General features: G+C 42.4%; 1 pseudogene; it reads right to left on the reverse strand.

The window, feature by feature from the left end:
• Nucleotides 1–11,086: 11,086 nt before the first annotated feature.
• On the reverse strand, nucleotides 11,087–13,198 carry LOC122680082 (annotated as a pseudogene).
• Nucleotides 13,199–22,837: the final 9,639 nt, after the last annotated feature.

Raw genomic sequence — 22,837 nt, forward strand, 5'->3', positions numbered from 1 at the left:
GCCTGGAAAATTCCACGGGCAGAGGAGCCTGGCGGGCTACGGTCCATGTGGCCACAAAGAGTCGGTCGTGACTGAGCACACACAGCAACAGATGAGAATGATTGAGGGCTGAGACGTGGAATGGGGAAGCAGAATGGTGAGTGAGGGAGTTGTGGGCCCTGGTGGGTCCTGAGACGGGCAGAGGAGAGCTGGCGGCTGTCACACAAGTGGCCACTAAGGAGATCAAGACAAGGGCCTGCCTGCAGGGCAGGACTCAAAAGCACTAGCGGAGGGCCTGGCCAGGGAAAGAACCCTCAAAAGGATACCACAACAGTCACTATTTGATCATCCTTTCAACAGATATTTCCTCAATGCCTTCTCTGTGCCAAGCACTGCCCATATGTCATCTTTAATATCCAGAGTTCACAACACCACACTTGGCCTGTGTTGGCTGGAGACCTGGAGTGGGGGGTGGGGGGTTCCCACAGCCCAAGAGCTGCTCTACCATCCAGATGGGGCAAGGCTTTTGGGCCAGCAAACGTGAGTGCCAGTCCTGCTCTGCCACTGACTGCCTGCAGGGGCTCCAGGGGTCACCATACCTCCCCAGGGGAGGTGCTCTTCGCCTGTTTAATTTTTGGCCGTGCAGCATGTGGGATCTTAGTTCACAGACCAGGGATTGAATCCCTGACACCTGGAGTGGAAGTGCAGGGTTTTAATCACCTGACCACCAGGGAAGTCCCTCTTCTCACATTCAACATTGAGAGGATGAGACTCGAGGGGTAGGAGCACAGACATGTTTCCCAGTGGTGGTCCCACAGGCTTCAGCATCTTTTGGGGTGTTTGGAGAGCACAGATTCCCAGCCCCACTTCCAACTCCCTGGTGGAATTTCAGTGGTTTGGTCCTAGAAGCTGCCCTCCCCAGGAGCCTGCAGGTATTTCCTCTGCTCAGAAAGCCGTGAGAGCCAGTCTTCCTGCTGCCTCAGTTCCAGTTAAACACAGGCATCTGTCTGACAGCTGGTAGCAGAAATGTCAGCACTCTGGGAACACGATGTGGGAGTGCTCTGTCGCCTACAGGGAGAAAGGTGTCTCTGTGGCTGGTGTGACGTCTGTGTCAGAAGGATGTGAGTGAGCCACCAAGAACTTCTGTGCGTCAGTGAACACAACCGAAGAGCAGGGCGCAGTCTTTCCCGCTGAGAATTATACCCATCACCTGGTCAGAGGAACCAAAGATGACATCAGAGCTGCAATGGAATTATCTTGGTGCACATACACACTTGGTTGTGTCTGACTGCATGACCCCATGGACTACAGCCCACCAAGCTCTTCTGTCCATGGAATTTTCCAGGCAAGAATACTAGAGTGGGTTGCCATTTCCTTCTCCAATTATCTTAGTATATATAATTTTAAAATTATATTTGTTATAAATGTTTTAAATTCACCATTTCTTAGAGTATGCTCCAGTCTTTTTTATCTTTGTCCTACCCAGAAAATCCCCAGTGAAGGCACAGTGAGTTATGTGAGCTTGAAATATCTTAAAAAATACAGGTGACATGGGGCTTCCCAGGTGGCACTAGTGTTAAAGAATCTGCCTGCCACTGCAGGAGATGTAAGAGATACAGGTTCGATTCCAGGGTGCAGAAGATCCCCTGGAGGAGGACATGGCAAACCAGTCCAGTATTCTTTCCAGGAGAATCCCACGAACAGAGGAGCTATAGCCTATGGGGTTGCAAAGAGTCAGACAGGAGTGAAGCAACTTAGCATGCACATACATACTTGTATGTGTGTGTGTGTGTGGGGGGGGTGGCTTAATTCCCCAAAATCTTCATTAGATCCATCTCCCAGCTACCCTAAATGTATGTATAATATAAGTCAAAGTTAACATGCTTCCCTTGTGGCTCTTCAATAAAGAACCCACCTGCAATATAGGAGCCATGAGTTCAATCCCTGAGTCAGAAAGATCATCTGGATAAGGGAATGGCTACCCACTCCAGGATTCTTGCCTGGAGAATTCCATGCACAGAGGAGCCTAGTGGGCTATAGTCCATGGGGTCGAAAAGAGTCAGACATAACTGAGTGACTAACGTTTTTCATAATTTTCACACATTTAGTAGGGGCTTTCCCGGTGGCCCAGTGGTATACAATTCACCTGCCAATGCAGGAGCCGCAAGAGATGCAGGTTTGATCCTGGGTCAGGAAGATCTCCTAGAGAAGGAAATGCAACCCACGCCAGTATTCTTTCCTGGGAAATCCCATGGACAGAGGAGCCTGATGAGCTACAGTCCATGGGGTTATTAAAGAGTTGGAAATGACTTCTCGGCTAGACAGCAATAGCAATATGCTGTTAAATACCAATTGAAAGGCAGTTTTAGGACAAAAGTTTAACCCATGCCCACACCGACTATATGGCTACTCTAATACCTCTTCTATGGACATTCAGGAGCTGCTCAGGCTCCTGTCAGATTCCTGAGCACAACGAAACAGCAGTGGCTGTGGGGTTGAGTGGTGAGTGGTAGCTTAGAGCAGTGTCTGTTGGCCTCTGAATCACCTGCTTCCAGCCTCTCAGAGCACGAGGTTCCCGGGACCCCTGCAGCACAGCTGTCCTGTGTCTCCTTGTATACTTCCTTCTCCCCACTCCTCAGTTAGGGACAGCTGACAGGCTGAGTTTAAGCTGACACTGGAGAACTCCTTGTTGATTGATTGGCTCTGTTGCTGTGGGAATCACCAGGTTCTAGTGCAGCTGTGGGCCTCCTTCCCCACTTGATCCGTGAGGAGATGCTGACACTCTGGGCTTTCTTCTCCATAAGCCACCCTACCTGGGTCAGGAGGAGCAATCACACACCCAAGATTCAAGAGAAAAATGGGGATGGTGGTGATCTTTGGTGGAAGAAAGCAAAGAGGAAGGGCCGAGCAGCCCTGAGATGTGGACAATTCTGTCTGAAGCAGCAGGTGCAGTGATTATCAGCATCAGGATCTCAGGTTCAAGTTAGATCCGAGTTCCAATTTCAGTTCCTCCACTTAGCAAAGGCTTAAGTTTAGGGAAACCTCCATTTCTTCACTTGTGATGCCAATGCCTTTGGGTTGCTTTGAAAAATGAATGAAATGCAGGAATATGCTGGCAGTCCAGTGGTGAGTACTCAGCACTTTCATTGCCAGGCCCTGGTTCCATCTTTGATCAGGGCAATAAGATCCCACAAGTGGTACTGTACAGCCAAAAGAAAAAAAAAAAAAAAAAACTAAACAATGCCAATGACCTGGAAGACAGAGTGTCTTCGACCCACAGAGGCCTCATCCAGGACTAGAGGGGCTCAAGTCATTCCATTTTTTGAGGCTTTGGGATATAAAAATGGATAGTGAAACAATATTACATAAATTAGGGAAGAATTATGACATATACACTTAGTGATTTTTACTTTTAATATAAAAATACAATATAAGATAATTATGGGAATTCTAGAAAATATTAAATCAAAGAGTCTGAGGGCTCTGTGTCCAGAAACCAGGTACAAGCATGCATGATGAATAATCTTTTCTCAGGGACTCTCTGTGATTATATTTATATATCCTTTTTTGACATAATAGTTTAAATGTACAGTCCTTTGTGAATGAGCCACCTAGGTGACACTTCCAGCCCCAGTAAACCTCACTGGGTACAGAGGAAGTGTTTCAATGAGCAGTGGTAACTTTAGCATCTCCATCGTGTCTCCAGCAAAGCTGAACGCACTGCACTCACTGCAGGTGGGGTCCTGCAGTGCACACTTTGTTTTGTCAATGCAGAACATGATGTTTTTTAAGAAATCAAATTTGGGAATTACCAGGCTGTCCGGTGATTATAATCCATGCTTCCACTGCAGGTTCTGTCCTTGGGAGGGGAACTAAGATCCCAAGGGCCACTGGTGCAGCCAAAAAAGAAAATTGATTCTTTAAAAAAAAAAAAAATTAATATGTCCAAGTCAATAGCCAAACACATACTGTTTTTTATCCCTGTGGATAGCTTCATGTTGAGTTTTCCACTTGCATTGAATTGAAGCTACAATGTTTGTCTTGAAGCTCATTGCAGATCTCAGCAGATTTCATTCAGATGCACTGCTTTGCTTCAGGAAAAGAGACATGGATTGCAGCCAGACACCCCATGTGCACAGTTAGCCAAGCCCACTGAACACATAAATACTAAAATCAAATCCAAAAGGCCCGCTGTGCTTCACCCAGGGTTTCAGGGATCTCTGAAGCCCTAACTGCCTATAGAAATCACTGTTTGTGACCCAAATGTGACCCACCAAAGGGAAGTGATGAAGAGAAAATTCAGGCTGTTCTGAACCAGAGCCAGAGGAGACTGGGTGCCATAAAAGCTCTCAACTTTTAGGATGTATGCAACCATGAAATGAATATAACATCCAGAAACATTTTTTTTTCCAGGAGTTAGGAAGGATTTGCAGGCGGAAGAACTGAAGTTGTTTGACAAGCAAAGACATTTTCAATTTCTTTTGTTCTCAGAATCACTGAGTTGCCCTAAGTCAGGCCCCAGTCTCCTTCTTGTCAAGAGAAGGGCAGGAAGAACAAAGAATTCTGCTCAGTGTTATGTGGTAGTCTGGATGGGAGGGGAGTTCAGGGGAGAAGAGACACGTGTATGTATGTATTACTGAGTCCCTTTGCAGTCCACCTGAAACTAACACAACATTGTTTTGTTTTGTTTTGTTTTGTTTTAAACTAACACACCATTGTTAATCGGCTATGTGTGTATGTGCTCAGTCGTGTCCAACACTGGGTGACCCCATGGACTGTAGCTCATCAGGATCCTCTGTCAATGGGATTCTCCAGGCAAGAATACTGGAGTGGGTGGCCATGCCCTCCTCCAGGGGGTCTTCCTGACCCAGGGATCAAACCTGCGTCTCTTGTGTCTGCTGCATTGACAGGAGGATTCTTTGCCAATACTCCAATATAAAATAAAAATTTTAAAAAAAGAGAGAGAGAAGGGCAGGTGGAGACCAGTGGTGGAGAGGGTATCATGTGTATCTGGGTCCAGTCTGTGTCCAAGTGTGCTCATACTTTGAAGGTTGAGGGAAAGTTGAGAATCCAGATAAGGTCAGTGAAGGATGATCAGGTGGACCCATGCTGTCCAGTGGTGGTGAGAAGCAAAAATCTGAAACACTATGACATGAGCAACTTCTTGCTTAGGAAATTTTCCAGTGCTGTCGTCTTTCTTGCAATTCACAAAACATGTAGTTGCCTCTCAAAATGTCCTGCTATAGCTCAGGGCAGTCTTCCACTTATAGGATTAAAGAGCAGAGGTCCAGAAGGGTTATTAATTCTCATGATCTAAAAACCAGTGACCCTGGAGCCTTTAATAGCACTGAGTTTACCACATTCTATTTTTTTTCTTTCCTTTGTATTATTTTTTTTTATTTATTTTTATTAGTTGGAGGCTAATTACTTTACAATATTGTAGTGGGTTTTGTCATACATTGACATGAATCAGCCATGGATTTACATGTGTTCCCCATCCCAATCCCCCCTCCCACCTCCCTCTCTACCCGATCCCTCTGGGTCTTCCCAGTGCACCAGGCCCAAGCACTTGTCTCATGCATCCATCCTGGGCTGGTGATCTGTTTCCCCCTAGATAATATACATGTTTCAATGCTGTTCTCTCGAAACATCCTATCCTCGCCTTCTCCCACAGAGTCTAGAAGTCTGTTCTGTACATCTGTTCTCTTTTTCTGTTTTGCATATAGGGTTATCATTACCATCTTTCTAAATTCCATATATATGTGTTAGTATGCTATAATGGTCTTTATCTTTCTGGCTTACTTCACTCTGTATAATGGGCTCCAGTTTCATCCATCTCATTAGAATTGATTCAAATGAATTCTTTTTAATGGCTGAGTAGTATTCCATGGTGTATATATACCACAACTTCCTTATCCATTCATCTGCTGATGGGCATCTAGGTTGCTTCCCTGTCCTGGCTATTATAAACAATGCTGCCATGAACATTGGGGTGCCCGTGTCTCTTTCAGATCTGGTTTCCTCAGTGTGTATGCCCAGAAGTGGGATTGCTGGGTCATATGGCAGTTCTATTTCCAGTTTTTTAAGAAATCTCCACACTGTTCTCCATAGCGGCTGTACTAGTTTGCATTCCCACCAACAGTGTAAGAGGGTTCCCTTTTCTCCACACCCTCTCCAGCATTTAGTGCTTGTAGACTTTTGGATAGCAGCCATCCTGACTGGCGTGTAATGGTACCTCATTGTGGTTTTGATTTGCATTTCTCTGATAATGAGTGATGTTGAGCATCTTTTCATATGTTTGTTAGCCATCTGTATGTCTTCTTTGGAGAAATGTCTGCTTAGATCTTTGGCCCATTTTTTGATTGGGTCATTTATTTTTCTGGAATTGAGCTATAGGAGTTGCTTGTATTTTTTGAGATTAATCCTTTGTCTGTTGCTTCATTTGCTATTATTTTCTCCCAATCTGAGGGCTGTCTTTTCACCTTGCTTATAGTTTCCTTTGTTGTGCAAAAGCTTTTAAGTTTCATTAGGTCCCATTTGTTTAGTTTTGCTTTTATTTCCAATATTCTGGGAGGTGGGTCATAGAGGATCCTGCTGTGATTTATGTCAGAGAGTGTTTTGCCTATGTTCTCCTCTAGGAGTTTTATAGTTTCTGGTCTTACATTTAGATCTTTAATCCATTTTGAGTTTATTTTTGTGTATGGTGTTAGAAAGTGTTCTAGTTTCATTCTTTTACAAGTGGCTGACCAGTTTTCCCGGCACCACTTGTTAAAGAGTTTGTCTTTTTTCCATTGTACATCCTTGCCTCCTTTGTCAAAGATAAGGTGTCCATAGGTTCATGGATTTATCTCTGGGCTTTCTATTCTGTTCCATTGATCTATATTTCTGTCTTTGTGCCAGTATCATACTGTCTTGATGACTGTGGCTTTGTAGTAGAGTCTGAAGTCAGGCAGGTTGATTCCTCCAGTTCCATTCTTCTTTCTCAAGATTACTTTAGCTATTCGAGGTTTTTTGTATTTCCATACAAATTGTGAAATTATTTGTTCTAGTTCTGTGACAAATACCGTTGGTAGCTTGATAGGGATTGCATTGAATCTATAGATTGCTTTGGGTAGAATAGCCATTTTGACAATATTGATTCTTCCAATCCATGAGCATGGTATGTTTCTCCATCTGTTTGTGTCCTCTTTGATTTCTTTCATCAGTGTTTTATAGTTTTCTATGTATAGGTCTTTTGTTTCTTTAGGTAGATATACTCCTAAGTATTTTATTCTTTTTGTTGCAATGGTGAATGATATTGTTTCCTTAATTTCTCTTTCTGTTTTTTCATTGTTAGTGTATAGGAATGCAAGGGATTTCTTGCCGGGCCAGCCGGAAGATTTCAGCGAACAACACTACGCGTTCCTTTAGGCTAAGAAAAAAGGAGACAGAACAGATGGGGTCGAGAGGATCGCTGCAGTCAACGATGATTCTTTATTTCTCAGGGTTACATATATACTAAACCAAGAAGAGAGGCATCCCAAAGAAAATTCTTCCCCATGTACATCATCTTTAAGATAACAATCACCAGAGCTCTCTCAAGGCGCCAAAGGCATCCTACTTATCTTAAGGGCAGTCGTGCAAAGCCATCTATCTGCACCTTGTGTGCATTCAAGGCTCACTAATGGTCTGTTAGGAGTTAACTTGGATAGTAAATTTCAGAGGGGTGGCGGGACAGAGAGCTATGTCTGCGAACAGACCCTCGATAATCAATCAAGGCAGCTCCCAGAGTCAGCTCTTTCAAGCCGCTCCCCGCAGCTCCCCCTCTTTTATTTAGTAAAATGGCATGCCTGATTCTTTTGGCGTAAATAATTACTGTGTAGGACAGCCTTGATGTCCCACAGCTCTTTGACAAATTTCTTTATGATACAAGGAGTAATGCACACAAAAAGCGCTAATACCAGAAGCATGGCCACGACCCCTGAAAAAAGATGCCAAAGTGAGGTTATTGAAGGAAAATTGGAAGACAAACTGTTAACAAACTCTTCAGCATTTTCTGCCAAATCCATACTAGCCCGAGGAGCATTTTCTATATCAAGAATTTCCTGATGAAGTTGTAATAGATCTAAGGAAATGTTTTCATTATGCCAAATACCATCTAAATGTGATTTCACTCTGTCCCAAGGAGTTTCAGTATCATTATAAATTTTTGGTGTAACACAAATCCAATGATAGTTAGCATGACATCTAATTTTTGTTCTTAGCTTTAACCCTTGCACTTCTTCTCCCAAAAATCTTACTGCATCATAAAGCGCATTTAGTCTATCCTCTAATTTTCTATCTATATCTTCTTGAATCCCTAAAGCTTTGGAAGTATTTTTTGCCAAATCGTCTACAATGCTAGCAGTATGCACAGATTGAGCTAAAGATACAGAAGCAGTAACAGCAGAAGCAATCAAAGTTATAAGTGTTACTACTCCTAGAATTATTAATCCTATCCCCCTTCTTGGCCTAGCAAGGGCTGTGCACACTCTTTCCCATAGTTCAAGCCCAGACTCTTCATACCAGGGCTCAGTAAGATTTACAGGCAACATAACAAAAGGTGGTTGTTTAACTATCAAGACTCCAGAATTATTTCTTATTCTTCGAATGCAATTGGTTAGGGTACAATTAAAACAATGAATACAATATTGACTATTATTTTTAGTAAGATTTACAGAACCAGCAATAATCATAAATGGATAAGGTACACAAGCCCGAGGATATCTCCAAGTTGCATTCCAAAAAAGTCCACCTTTAACCTTTTCTCCAGTCTGCATGAAGGATCCGCTTGTTTCAAAAGCGGCCAGCAACTTCTAGACCTCAGTTTGATAAACAAGGGTGCCGCCAAGATTCCAAATTCTCGCTGCAAACTGTCTGTTACTTTCCTTTCCGGGGTTTCTCTCTGAGTCTGGCGACCAGTCCCACAGTGAGTGCGTGCTGTTAGGAATAGAATACACTGTAGCAGTCTCATTCCGGCAGAGTTTCCATGGCACCGCTATATGTTTCCCTTTATGCCCCAAGCCACAGAATGGGATATCCTGGGGTCCCGTTCCGTTGCGTCGCTGTGCATGCCCTGTGAGCTTGGTCACACCACGAATATCCACACTCCAGCCAGTGCTGTAATCAGAATATCCAGCATCTGTAACAATGAGACAACCTGAAACATTATGATTTCAGAAAAAGCACATTGGTAATTGTGAAGAGGATCCTGTATAAGAAATACTGGCATTTTGTGGAAAAATATGCTTATCAGAAAACCCCCCCCAAAAGTATTGTGTCATTCACATACACAGGAACAGAACTCATTTCCCATCCAACAGGCTGTAAAAGAGGGGGATCAGGAACATACGCCCAGAAGATACTGGCTTCCATGGAACTTATCTGGTTTAAAAGAAGTAATAATGAAATTAATATACTAGTAGGAGAGGCAGGGGAAGGGTTGGAAGCATGCTCACACGCCATCTGTAACAGTGCCTGTATCTGCTGAGCTGTCGGCAGCGGGACCGTCTCCTGGATTGTGAGCTGTCTCATTCGCTCCTCCAGTGATCTCCTCCGCCGTGCGTACCAACCTTTCTGGGAGCCAGCGCGGCGCTTCGGCATTCTGCGGGAAAACACAAACATGACCTCTCCCCCATATTAGAACTGGATCCGGCCCATGCCATCTGCCTTCCAGCGGGTCTTTCCACCTGACTAATGGCCATGCCTTTTTATTATCATAGTGCCAAAAACGTTGAGCTGCTGATTTTCCATTTTTATCGAGGCTCAGAAAATTTAAAACAAACAAAGCATGACTAAGAAGATTGTTAGGTGTAATAGCATACAAACTCCCCCTTTTTAATTTTTTCAGTTGGTGCTGAAGGGTTTGATGTGCCCGCTCAACAATTCCTTGGCCCTGTGGATTATATGGGATTCCAGTCTTGTGTACGATGTGCAGCTGGGCACAGAAGGTTTGAAAATTGCGGCCAACATATCCAGGGCCATTGTCTGTTTTGATGCATTTAGGTAGGCCCATAGCAGAAAAACTCCGTAAGCAATGCTGCTGCAACAATCTTCTGGCACAAGGTGGGGCTATTGGCCATACCCTGTGGCAAAACTTTCCAATGATACCTGCGCATTGGTTGGGAAAAATTAACAGACGGAACACTAAAAGCAAATCGAGGGCAATCTTGAGGTGCTAAAAGAATAGTATAAAAGCAGTCTTTTAAATCTAAGATTATTATGTGGGCATTTCTAGGAATAGCCATGGGAGAAGGCAATCCTGGTTGTAATGCTCCCATGACTTCCATAGTTTCATTAACCTTTCGCAGATCCTGTAAAAGCCTCCATTTCCCAGATTTTTTCTTAATAACAAAAATGGGCGAATTCCAAGGTGAATTAGACTGTTCAATATGTCCCAATTCTAACTGTTCCTGCACCAGTTGTTGGGCAGCGTCAATTTTCTCTTTGGAAAGGGGCCACTGATCAACCCACACAGGCTCCTCAGACTTCCAAGTAATAGGATCTGCGTGAATTACAGGAGGATCAGAGGTCCCTTCTAAAAATACCCAAGTCCACTTCTTTTTGGTAACCTTTTTGTCTGAACAGGCGCAACAGTTCCCTGATTATTTCTTCCAAGTCCCGAAGTGGGAAGAAGCCCTTGATCTAAAAGCTGATTGCTAACCTGATCACTGGGGCTGTATAGGTATACTCCCATATGAGTCATAACATCTCGTCCCCACAAATTTACAGGGAGGTTTGGGAGGACATAAGGTCTAATGTCTCCTTCGTGACCCTCATGGTCAGTCCAATGTAACAGCTCTGTACTTTGTTCAGGGTTATTAGTTTGACCAATTTCTTGCAATGTTGATATAGCTATCTGTTTAGGCCATTCTCGGGGCCAGTGTCTCTCAGCAATAACAGAAACATCAGCTCCTGTGTCCAGAATGCCTGTAAAGAACTTTCCATTTATTTTTAACGTGAACTCAGGACGATTATTAGTTATTGCCTGGACCCAGTAGGCGTCAGAGGATCCGAAGTCACCTTCCCCTCTCCTGGAAGCCAATGCTTTCCTAGTCTGCACCGCAGGAACCAATATCAATTGAGCTATACGCTGTCCACTAGCTACGGTGGTAATGCATTGTGGGGAATGGGCCATAATTTTGATTTCTCCTGTATAATCAGCATCAATTACTCCAGGAGCTATGAGCAGTCCTTTTATGGTGGAGCTGCTACGTCCAAGCAAAAGTCCGACGGTTCCATCAGGCAAAGGGCCGTATATCCCAGTGGGCAGAGCCTGCATTCCCATTTCAGGAGTTAGTACTGTGTAGGAGGAGGAACAGAGGTCCAAGCCTGTGCTCCCTGAGGTGGCTCTGAACAAGTCTGTAACTCACCTTCTACCATCTGATTTCCCTGTATTGCTCCATAACATTGTTTCAGGGCCAGGGGCTGGCCCCTCACCCAGTTTCCCGACTGTGAGGGAAGTGGGTTGCCCTGGACATCAATTTTAGATTTACAATCTTTTGCCCAATGTCTTCCTTTTTTACACCTAGGGCATAAATTAGGAGTTTTTATATTCCCTGAATTGGCTCGTTGGGGGCAAAAGGCGGCACGATGTCCGGGCTGGCCACAAACAAAACAGCCAGCATTTTCTCTACTAGGTAATCCTCATTTATTTTTCATTTGCTGTTGATATAATACTTCTTTTATACTTTTACCTTGTAAAGCTGCAGCCAGGGTAATACCCTGCATATAGGAAGGTCCAATATCAGCACATATACGAATGTAGTCTGATAGACCTCCCTTTTTTCTGTACGGTCTAAGCGCAGCCTGACAGGCAGAATTTGCATTTTCATAGGCTAATTGTTTAGTAAGCACTATTCCAGCCTGCTCATCAGCTATAATCTTACCTACTGCTTCAAGAAGACGAGCCACAAAATCTTGATATGGTTCATCAGGCCCCTGACGAATTTTTGAAAGATCCTCAGTCTTATTACTAGAGCAAGGGAGCTTTTTCCAAGCCTGCTGAGCAGCATTAGAAATTTGAGCATATGCTCCAGGCAAATAGTTCAATTGAGCATTGGTATTCTGGTAGGCCCCTTCCCCTACCAACATTTCATATGTAGTATTGATTCCTTGTCGCTGGTTTAGTTCAGCTATATGGCCACATTGTTCTGTAAATTCTGATTTCCATAATAAATAGTCCCCTCCTGATAAGCAAGCTTTTGCAGTTTGTTTCCAATCACTAGGTGGCAAATTTTGACCTCCTAGACTCTCTATCATGGTCTGGGTAAAAGGAGCCGTAGGTCCATATTGAGCACAGGCAATTTTTAATTCCTTTAGTTGTTTGAAAGGTAAAGCTTCATAATACCTTTGGTTTTCATGCTCGAATACCGGGAAAGCAGCGGAGAATCCCTGAACAGTTTCTCCAGCTCTTTGGGCCTGTTGCATAGCCTTTTGCAAGGGGGACAAACTGTGTGATTCACGAGTTATATTCAATGAATTTTCAGGTTTGGAAATAGATGGAGGATCTAATCCAGCAATAGTTGAGGGTGCATAAGCAGGAGGTGCAGTAGAGATTGCACCAGCGCCTTCATCCCTACCTTCCCTTTTTATTTCTTCCTTTATTGTTATTAATAATTTCTGCGTGAGTGTCTCCAGACCCTTTGTCGGAGGGGCAGCTGCTGCCTGCACATTCGAATTGTCAGTTACAAGTAATTCCCAATGATCATCCTTATGATAAGCAGCTGCCTGTTCCTCTAAACTTTCCTCATCCTCTGGAGTCAGCGTTCCCTCATTTTCCTTCAAAGGTTTTGCAGATTCTAATTCAAAGGTTGTGGGTCCTTTCCCTTTAGGAGTAGCATAAACTTTAGGAGTAGCATAAATTGGTTCTTTGGGTGGGAGCATGTGTTTTAATTTACTCCCTTCCTCATGTTCAAAATCAAGGCAGTCTCTTATTAAAGACCATAATGAAAATGTTTCCACAGGAACCTTATTAGGTCCGTGGAGAGTATAATATGTTTGAATCTGTTTCCCTATCTTTTTCCATATCTCTAAACTCATAGTCCCTTCCTGTGGAAACCAGGGACATACTTCCTCAACAAAACTAAGAAAAGTCTGCAATTTTGTTTTAGTAACCTGCATTCCCCGATCCTTCAACATTATCTGTAACATATGCACAAACAACTGACGACTATTATCTTGTCCCATGGTTTATACTCTCGACAATACTCCTTCCTGCCCCTCAATATACAAGTACACACACTCTTACTTACCTTAATAGTTTCAATGGGCAGTGGCCGCAAGGAACTTTCGTCAAGCCCCACGTTGGGCACCACTTGCCGGGCCAGCCGGAAGATTTCAGCGAACAACACTACGCGTTCCTTTAGGCTAAGAAAAAAGGAGACAGAACAGATGGGGTCGAGAGGATCGCTGCAGTCAATGATGATTCTTTATTTCTCAGGGTTACATATATACTAAACCAAGAAGAGAGGCATCCCAAAGAAAATTCTTCCCCATGTACATCATCTTTAAGATAACAATCACCAGAGCTCTCTCAAGGCGCCAAAGGCATCCTACTTATCTTAAGGGCAGTCGTGCAAAGCCATCTATCTGCACCTTGTGTGCATTCAAGGCTCACTAATGGTCTGTTAGGAGTTAATTTGGATAGTAAATTTCAGAGGGGTGGCGGGACAGAGAGCTATGTCTGTGAACAGACCCTCGATAATCAATCAAGGCAGCTCCCAGAGTCAGCTCTTTCAAGCCGCTCCCCGCAATTTCTGTGTGTTAATTTTATATCCTGCAACTTTACTATATTCATTGATTAGCTCTACTAATTTTCTGGTAAAGTCTTTAGGGTTTTCTATGTAGAGGATCATGTCATCTGCAAACAGTGAGAGTTTCACTTCTTTTCCTATCTGGATTCATTTTACTTCTTTTTCTGCTCTGATTGCTGTGGCCAAAACTTCCAAAACTATATTGAATAGTAGTGGTGAGAGTGGGCACCCTTGTCTTGTTCCTGATTTTAGGGGAAATGCTTTCGATTTTTCACCATTGAGGGTAATGCTTGCAGTGGGTTTGTCATACATAGCTTTTATTATGTTGAGGTATGTTCCTTCTGTTCCTGCTTTCTGGAGGGTTTTAATCATAAATGGATGTTGAATTTTGTCAAAGGCTTTTTCTGCATCTATTGAGATAATCATATGGTTTTTATCTTTCAGTTTGTTAATGTGGTGTATTACATTGATTGATTTGCGGATATTAAAGAATACTTGCATTCCTGGGATAAAGCCCACTTGGTCATGATGTATGATCTTTTTAATATGTTGTTGGATTCTCTTTGCTAGAATTTTGTTAAGGATGTTTGCATCTATGTTCATCAGTGATATTGGCCAGTAGTTTTCTTTTTTTTGTGGCATCTTTTTTTGGTTTTGGAATTAGGGTTATGGTGGCCTCATAGAATGAGTTTGAAAGTTTACCTTCTTCTGCAATTTTCTGGAAGAGTTTGAGTAAGATAGGTGTTAATTCTTCTCTAAATTTTTGGTAGAATTCAGCTGTGAAGCCATCTGGTCCTGGGCTTTTGTTTGTTGGAAGATTTTTTATTACAATTTCGATTTCCTTGCTTGTGATGGGTCTGTTAAGATCTTCTATTTCTTTCTGGTTCAGTTTTGAAAAGTTATACTTTTCTAAGAATTTGTCCATTTCTTCCAAGTTGTCCATTTTATTGTCATAGAGCTGCTGGTAGTAGTCTCTTATGATCCTTTGTGTTTCAGAGTTGTCTGTTGTGATCTCTCCATTTTCATTTCTAATTTTGTTGATTTGGTTCTTCTCCCTTTGTTTCTTGATGAGTCTGGCTATCGGCTTGTCAATTTTATTTACCTTTTCTAAAAACCAACTTTTAGCTTCGTTGATTTTTGCTATGGTCTCTCTTGTTTCTTTTGCATTTATTTCTGCCCTAATTTTTAAGATTTCTTTCCTTCTACTAACCCTGGGGTTCTTCATTTCTTCCTTCTCTAGTTGCTTTAGGTGTAGTGTTAGGTTATTTATTTGACTTTTTTCTTGTTTCTTGAGGTAAGCCTGTAATGCTATGAACCTTCCCTTAGCACTGCTTTTACAGTGTCCCATAGGTTTTGGGTTGTTGTGTTTTCATTTTCATTCATTTCTATGCATATTTTTATTTCTCTTTTGATTTCTTCTATGATTTGTTGGTTATTCAGAAGCATGTTATTTAGCCTCCATATGTTTGAATTTTTAATACTTTTTTTTTTCCTGTAATTGAGATCTACTCTTACTGCACTGTGGTCAGAAAAGATGACTGGAATGATTTCAATTTTTTTTTAATTTACCAAGGTTAGATTTATGGCCCAGGATGTGATCTATTCTGGAGAAGGTTCTGTGTGCACTTGAGAAAAAGGTGAATTTGATTGTTTTGGGGTGAAATGCCCTATAAATATCAATTAGGTCTCACTGGTCCATTGTGTCATTTAAAGTTTGTGTTTCCTTGTTAATTTTCTGTTTAGTTGATCTATCCATAGTTGTGAGTGGGGTATTAAAGTCTCCCACTATTATTGTGTTACTATTAATTTCCTCTTTCATACTCGTTAGCGTTTGCCTTACATATTGCGGTGCTCCTACGTTGGGTGCATATATATTTATAATTGTTATATCTTCTTCTTGGATTGATCCTTTGATCATTATGTAGTGTCCTTCTTTGTCTCTTTTCACAGCCTTTATTTGAAAGTCTATTTTATCTGATATGAGTATTGCGACTCCTGCTTTCTTTTGGTCTCTGTTTGCGTGAAATATTTTTTTCCAGCCCTTCACTTTTAGTCTGTATGTGTCCCTTGTTTTGAGGTGGGTCTCTTGTAGACAGCATATATAGGGGTCTTGTTTTTGTATCCACTCATCCAGTCTTTGTCTTTTGGTTGGGCCATTCAACCCATTTACATTTAAGGTAATTATTGATAGGTATGGTCCCGCTGCAATTTACTGTGTTGTTTTGGGTTCACGTCTATACAACCTCTCTGTGTTTCCTGTATAGAGAAGATCCTTTAGCATTTGTTGGAGAGTTAGTTTGGTGGTGCTGAATTCTCTCAGCTTTTGCTTGTCTGTGAAGCTTTTGAATTCTCCTTCATATCTGAATGAGATCCTTGCTGGGTACAGTAATCTAGGCTGTAGGTTATTCTCTTTCATTACTTTAAGTATCTCCTGCCATTTCCTTCTGGCCTGGAGGGTTTCTATTGATAGATCAGCTGTTATCCTGATGGGAATCCCTTTGTGTGTTATTTGTTGTTTCTCCCTTGCTGCTTTTAATATTTGTTCTTTGTGTTTGATCTTTGTTAATTTGATTAATATGTGTCTTGAGGTGTTTTGCCTTGGGTTTATCCTGTTTGGGACTCTCTGGGTTTCTTGGATCTGTGTAACTATTTCCTTCCCCATTTTAGGGAAGTTTTCAGCTATTATCTCCTCTAGTATTTTCTCATGGCCTTTCTTTTTGTCTTCTTCTTCTGGGACTCCTATGATTCAAATGTTGGGGAGTTTCACATTGTCCCAGAGGTCCCTGAGGTTGTCCTCATTTCTTTTGATTCTTTTTTCTCTTTTTCCTCTCTGCTTCATTTGTTTCCACCATTTTATCTTCTACCTCACTTATCCTATCTTCTGCCCCCGTTATTCTACTCTTGGTTCCCTCCAGAGTGTTTTTGATCTCATTTATTGCATTGTTCATTTTTAATTGACTCTTTTTTATTTCTTCTAGGCCCTTATTAAACATTTCTTGCATCTTCTCAATCTTTGTCTCCAGGCTATTTATCTGTAACTCCATTTTGTTTTCAAGATTTTGGGTCATTTTTATTATCATTATTCTAAATTATTTTTCAGGTAGATTCCCTATCTCCTCCTCTTTTGTTTGACTTGGTGGGCATTTTTCATGTTCCTTTGCCTGTTGGGTATTTCTCTGCCTTTTCATCTTGTTTAGATTACTGTGTCTGGAGTGGGCTTTCTGTATTCTGGTGGTCTGTGGTTCCTTTTTATTGTGGAGGTTTCACCCAGTGGATGGGGTTGGACGATTGGTTTGCCAAGGTTTCCTGGTTAGGGAAGCTTGCGTCAATGTTCTGGTGCGTGGAACTGGATTTGTTCTCTCTGGAGTGCAATGGAGTGTGCAGTAATGAGTTTGAGATGGGTCGATGTGTTAGGTGTGACTTTGGGCAGCCTGTATGTTGACGCTCAGGGCTATGTTCCTGCATTGCTGGAGAATTTGCATGGTATGTCTTGCTCTGGAACTTATTGGCTCTTGGGTGGTGGTTGGTTTCAGTGTGGGTTTACCACATTCTAAATCTTCTCAACAGTTTTGTTTTCTGGGGGTTTTTTGTTTTGTTTTGTGAGACATTTATTTTTATTATTTGTACTACTTAAATTTTGTACTGTCTGCTTGCATTACTTAAAAAACACACAGAAAACATGTTTTAAAAGCACCTTAAATCCTCTCAATGGTATTGAATTTGACATTGTGAAATTACATGTCTATGCACATATTACATCCATTACATGTGAAATTACATCCACCTATGCATGCACCCATTCATTTATCAGCAAATTTATATTGCTACTAAATGCCTTCCTTTTTGAAACGTCACATCCCTGTCTCCCACTCCAAAAATTGTGACACCCTTATCTTCCATTCTTCTTGTAACTTCTCCTTTTCTGCCTAGGAAATATCTTTAAGACAGCATTGTGGTATAATTTATACAATATCCATGCTCTGTGTAATGAGCTACTTGTTTGTACTTATATTTTTACTTGTTTTGATTGATGTGATAACAGTGTAGTAGAGATAGAGCCAAAGACATGAATTTGAAGGTTAGCTGGTGCTGCATGCTGAATGCAATCAACAGCTTGTTCCTGGAGCCCAGAGATGGGATCCTCATTACGTGCTACTGCTCCTTCAACCACCTCCTCCACCCCAGGCTTTCTCTCCCATTCCCCAGTGGGCATCAGTTGTCCTGATTCTCTGTGTATCCTCTTTAGCCTCTTGTCCATCTGGAGAGAAAATAATGAGAGAATGAACAATTGAACCAGCAGTTGTCAAAGTATAATTTCTGGACCAGCAACAGCAGAAGCATTATCTGAGAGTTTACTAGAATTGCAAATCCTTAGTCCCATTCCCTTACCCACTGTTTCCAAAACTCTGGGAGTGAAGAGGAAAAGTTAAAATTTTACATAACTTCCTGCTCATTGTGCCTCTGTCTGGATCGTGTTGGTCATGTAGTCTCAGGAAGTGGGGACTTAACAATACTAGGAACTGGAGTTTATCTCACTCACCCTTGTCCTGCTCTTTGCAATTGCCCAGCCCCTGCAAACCTGCTTAATCATGCCTGTCCATGTCAAGTTCATGCATCCCCCTCCCCATCTTGACTGCTGTTGTGCATGCGCAAAACCCCTTATTTTAAACCAGCCTATAAACAGCCAGTGTTGCCGCCTATAGTCTGTCTATAAAAACTCTGTAACCCCTTTGTTTGGGGCTCAGAGCTTAGAGTGTTAATTCCTCTGGGCCCACCAGCATAATAAACCTGAGTTCTCCAACTCTCCGAGTATGGTGCTTGGTTTCTTGATTACTGGTTTCTGCAACAGGAATAGGGCCAACTATCTAAACCAACTATTTTAATGGCCATCCAGGTGATCCTGAAGCTTGAGAACAAATGATTCAAATCATTGCATAGGATGGAAGGCATCATTGTGGGTGCTAAATTAAGCATCTATATAAAATATCTGTTTAGTCCAATCTAAGATGATAAGGATTAGTTCAGTTCAGTTCAGTCACTCAGTCGTGTCTGACTCTTTGTGACCCCATTAACCACAGCATGCCAGGCCTCCCTGTCCATCACCAACAACCAGAGTTTACCCAAACTCATGTCCATTGAGTCGATGATGCCGTCCAACCATCTCATCCCCTGTCATCCCCTTCTCCTCCTGCCTTCAATCTTTCCCAACATCAGGGTCTTTTCAAATGAGTCAGTTCTTCGCATCAGGTGGCCAAAATATTGGAGTTTCAGCTTCAACATCAGTCCTTCCAATGAACACCCAGGACTGATTTCCTTTAGGATGGACTGGTTGGATCTCCTTGGAGTCCAAGGGACTCTCAAGGGTCTTCTCCAACACCACAGTTCAAAAGCATCAATTTTTCTGCACTCAGCTTTATTCACAGTCCAACTCTCACATCCATACATGACCACTGGAAAACCCATAGCCTTGACCAGACGAATAAGTATTAGGGGCTGTTAATTTCCTTGGGAGCTCTCACAGCAGGTGACTAATGCTTTCATCCTGCCTTCTTGATTTTCAGAGGCTCACTGAAAAGGAAAGTGCTTCAGCGAAGACAGTATCAGTCTCTTGTCCACATTCTCACTCCTCCCGTTTTCCAGGGTCCTTGGGGATATCAGCAATCCTGTGCCCTCTGGATCTGCCCTCTCAGGTGTCCCCCCACCTTCCAGGAAATAAAACTCAGTCTCTTTCCACAAAAGGTTGAGGCTGTGCTTCACACTATTTCTTTAAAAAATCTGCTTCAAGAAATTTCATTATCATTTCATGATAAGTGAGCAGGGTGGGCGGGGGGAGTGAGGTGATTTTGTTTGTAGAGATAAAGCAACTGAAAGCTTAATATACACTATTCTATGTCTTTGTGGGAGTGGTATGCGGGGATGTCCACCATATTCTGGGAGGACACCTCAAAGCTCAAGCAAGGTCAGCCTCTTACATAGCCTGGCTTGTCTTTCTCCTCCACGTGAGTTTAGAAGCAACACTGGATCAGGGGCAGGGCTCTGGGGTGAGTCTGACTGACAGCCACCACCAGAGAGTCAAGAGCAAAGGCAAGCCAGTAAGTGAGGCAGGTCTCACTCCTGCAGCAATAAATCCTATTCTCAAATTTGTGCCAACAGCACAGAGACCACAGGGATTGTTTGTCTCTCTCCTTTTCCCCCTCTAAATACAAAAATAAATGCAATTTTTAAATGTCAAAAGAGAAACAAATTCATCCTTCAACAACTAACCTGGTGGCTGTTGTAGGTTTTTGCGTGAGCTTTTCGGTCTTGGGTTATTTGCATTCTGTGCTAATGCATGCCTTGGGCTGTTGTACGTGGTTCTTTTCTCTTAGTCTTCTTAGTCCATACATTTTCCTCAGGTTGTTGCCAGGCAAACCCTGCAATCCAATCAGAAGGTTGTTCTAGAATTATAGAAGATCCAAGCTATATAAGACTTTGGCAATCATCTTCAAAGAAAATCTTGATGAGCTCTTCAGAGATGGGCTTCAGGCTGTTTGTGTCACTTCAAAAATTACTTGCAGAACTCTACCATAAACATGTATGTCTTTCTGGGGTTAGTTATTATCCCTGTACTCTATCAGATTCTCAAAGCAGTTTAGATCCCCAAAATATTATCCACTCTTTCTACAAGAGGCACTGCACACAACCATTCAGGCTGTGCCTTGCACACTCTGGACTGGGGAGGAGTCACATAGACAATAACGCCCCTGGAGTTGTATAGTGTACAACCTGTGCAACTGTAGATGACCCTGCATTCTGTGCTGTTCATTCTCTTCATTTGACAGATGGCACATAGCTGAGAAGTGATTTTCCTTTCCCCTGCTTCCATCGCTCCCTGCATATATTTCTTTCAACATACTTAGATTATATTGAAATGATTTTTAAGAGTTGCTGCTGCTGCTGCTGCTAAGTCACTTCAGTCGTGTCCGAGTCTGTGTGACCCTATGGACAGCAGCCCACCAGGCTCCTCTGTCCAGGGGATTCTCTAGGCAAGAATACTGGAGTGGGTTGCCATTTCCTTCTCCTTTTAAGAGTTATGTCTGTCTAACTCCAGGATTCATCCATTGTTTCATATATAGAAGAGTATCAGCCCTATTACTAATAAAACAATATTTTATCCCCCCTGTGCCTGACTTTGATTTTTCAGCTGGTCCAAAATCAGATAGAGAAGGATGCTATTTATTGTCCGCTAAGCCCTAAACAGCTTTTCCCAGGTGGTTCAGTAATAAAGAATCTGCCTACCAATGTAGGAGATGGGGGTTCGATCCCTGAGTCAGGTAGATTCCCTGGATGAGGAAAGCATAACCCACTCCAGTATTCTTGCCTGGACATTTCCACAGACAGAGGAGCCTGGTGGGCTGCAGTCCACAGGGTCATAAAGAGTTGGACACAACTTAGTGACTGAGCACGCACACATAAACCTTAAGTATGTCCAAGAAAAGTCAATCAACAATTTGTGAATATAAGAAATATTTAAAATAGTCACACTACTAACACAACATTGTAAAACAACTATACTCCAATAAGAATTTAAAAATTAGCTGCACAAAGCAGTGAGGACTAAGTACCCAATGAAAACTGAATCCCCTTTCTAATGACAGCTGCTAGAAATGGTTCCCCTAAGTGTATTTTTGTGCTTGGTTGTTTCTTTATTTAGAAACCTCAGCTTCCTCTTTGATTAAATTTTACAAGGGCTTCTATTAATTTTAAAGATAAATAATTAATGCTCATAGTTATTAAAACACTTGCAATTACATCATTTGAATCTCAACAGGAAGAATGGGTGTCATCTACACTTTACACAAAGAGAAGAAAAATGACTCAGGGTGATGAAGTGACTTCTCCATATCAGTGGCAGAGCAGGGACTCAAACAATGTGTGTCTGACTTGAAATTCATGACACCAAGGCCCCATGCCAGGTAGTGTGGTAAACTGTACCAATGATCAGCAACAGCTCTAGGTAAATAGGATTCTGTTTCCTTGCCACCTTGAAGCTGGACATGGCTGTCTATATTGGCCAGGCATAGCCAATAAAAAAAGAGAGAGATTTGGTCATTTTAGGACAAAAGCATCTAATTCTTAGTAGCCAACTCACCAGCTCTCCTTTTTCCCTTGTTACAACTTCCAATATATGAAAATGCATTTTGGTATGAAGTTGCTGTAAGAGCAGAGCAACCTGGAATGATGAGTGAATGCATGTAAAGCATCGGCTCTGTAAGCCTTCTGAAGACTTAGAGCAGGAATGCGACTTTTACTGTGGTCAGACAAGCAGACAGCAAGGTGGTGGGGGTGGGGGTTGTTACTGCAGCATAGCTTAGCCTATCCTGACTAAAGCTGGCAGAATCCGTACAGGACTGGGGTTCTCTTTCTTTTTTAAAACATTTATTTATTTGGCTGTGCCAGGTCTTAGTTGCAGGATGTGGTATCTTTAGTCATGGCATGTGGGATCTAGTTCCTCACACAGGGCTTGAACCTGGGCCCCTTGCCTTGGGAGCACAGAGTCTTAGCCACTGCATCATCAGGAAGTCCCCTGCGCTTCTGTTTCTCAGAGCTCAAACTGAGGCTCACAGGTGTATATGCTCAACTGCACTTCTTTCCCTCAATTCAGGAATTCTCTTGGCTTTTTGTCCCATGAGCCTTCAGTTACCACGTTTTAAACCATAGATATAGCAGGAGATGCAGTCAAGAGGAGAGTTGAGATTCCTGCATGGTTGAGGGCGGAGATACCTGCAGGAGTGGTAAGTGCTCTGAGATGAGTCGCATATGAATTCCCCATAATTGGTTGGACTGGCTTAATGAAATGAGGTCAGGATCATTGTGTCAGGATCTGTGAGACCCTGGAGAAGGAAATGGCAACCCACTCCAGTATTCTTGCTGAAAAATCCCAAGGACAGAGAAGCCTGGTGGGCTACAGTCCATGCTGTTGCAAAGAGTTGGACATAACTTAGTAACTAAACTACAACAGCAAGATTAGTAATACAAAAAGCATCCAAAAACTTAAAACAAATACTGAATCTTCAATTCCAAACTGCAGCTTAAACAAACAAGTG

This window comes from Cervus elaphus, chromosome 1 (genome assembly GCF_910594005.1).
Source record: "Cervus elaphus chromosome 1, mCerEla1.1, whole genome shotgun sequence".
NCBI classification, from domain to species: Eukaryota; Metazoa; Chordata; class Mammalia; order Artiodactyla; family Cervidae; genus Cervus; species Cervus elaphus.